The sequence below is a fragment of the Corvus brachyrhynchos genome, unplaced genomic scaffold (assembly GCF_000691975.1).
Source record: "Corvus brachyrhynchos isolate BGI_N302 unplaced genomic scaffold, ASM69197v1 scaffold530, whole genome shotgun sequence".
NCBI classification, from domain to species: Eukaryota; Metazoa; Chordata; class Aves; order Passeriformes; family Corvidae; genus Corvus; species Corvus brachyrhynchos.
Window position 1 is genome coordinate 3,926 of NW_008235754.1, and position 1,461 is coordinate 5,386.

Sequence of the window (1,461 nt, forward strand, 5' to 3'; positions counted from 1 at the left end):
CCTTGGCTCTGGCTGAGCTCAGCAAGAACAAGCCCACGTCTGTGTTCTCAGCCCTGTGCTCAGCACAACCCCAAACACAACTCCCCCACTGCCTGTGCAAAGGAAAGTAACTCCACCCCAGCCAGAACTAGCGCAGGTGCTCTGACGTCTCCACACCCCCTGGTCTTCTTCAGACTGAACAGCCTCAGCTCTCTCAGCCTGTCTCCATAGAGAAGATGCTCCAGTTCTCTTATCAACTTCATGACCTCCTCGGGACTTTCTCTGATGGTTCTAAGTCCTTCTTATGTTGGAGACACCAAACCTGTGCGCAGGACTTCAGGTGGGGTCTCACAAAGGCAGAGTAGAGGGGCAGAATCACCTCTCTCAATCTGCTGGCCACACTCCTTTGGATGCAGCCCAAGACTCCGCTGTTTTCTGGGCTGGGAGTGCTCACTACCAGCACCTGGTGAGTTTTTTATCTACCATCACCCCAAAGTCTTTCTCCGCAGGGCCACTCTTGATCATTTCTCCACCCAGCCTGTTGGTGTGTCTGGGACTGCCATGACTATAGTGTAGGGCCTTGAACTTCACTTTGTTGGACTTCATGAGGGTTTCATGAGCCCCACCTCTCATGCCTGTCAAGGTCCCTCTGGATGGCCCAGCCTTTCCCTCCAGTGTGCAATGCACCACACAACTTGGTGTCATCAGCAAACATGCTGCAGGTGCCTCAATCCCTCTGTCCATGTCACTGACAAAGATGCTGAACAGTGTTGGCCCCAGTATGGACCCCACTCGTCACTGGTCTCCACGTGGACAATGAGACATTGACCACAACTCTTTGCATTCAGCCATCCCGACTGTTCTTTATCCACCAAGTGCTCCATTCATCAAATCCATGTCTCTCCACTTTGGAGACAATGATGTCGTGAGGGACAGTGTCCAAAGCTTCGCATAAGTTTAGACAGATAACATCAGTTGCTCTGCCCCATCCACCAATGCTGTAGCCCTGCCATAGAAGGTCACCAAATTTGTCAGGCATGATTTCCCCTTTGTAAAGCCATGTTGGCTGCCACCAATCACCTCCTTGTCTTCCATTTCCTGGGAGCTGAGGCCATACGTGGTACTGGTGGTACCGGTGGTGCTGGGAGCACATCCAGCTCTTAGGTGAGCTCAGACACACAGTGTGGGGAATGGGAGGGGGCTGGGACCTCAAATGGAGTTCAGGGTGCAGCTGGGGATTGGAGGTGCTATGGAAAAGGCATAGGAGAAAGGTGGAAAAGAGGGAGTGAGATGTGAAGGGGGGTCCCATGACATCCTCTGTACCTCTCCCAACAGTTCCCTGGGGTGCTCGGGGTGGAGCTGCAGTTAAGATGGCAACAGGGGTGGGGGGATTCATGCTGGGGCTCATCATCCTTCCTCTACCTGCACAAGGTAAGCAGTGACTGGGGCCCAGTCAGGAGGCAGGGGAATGGAGGGCATTCC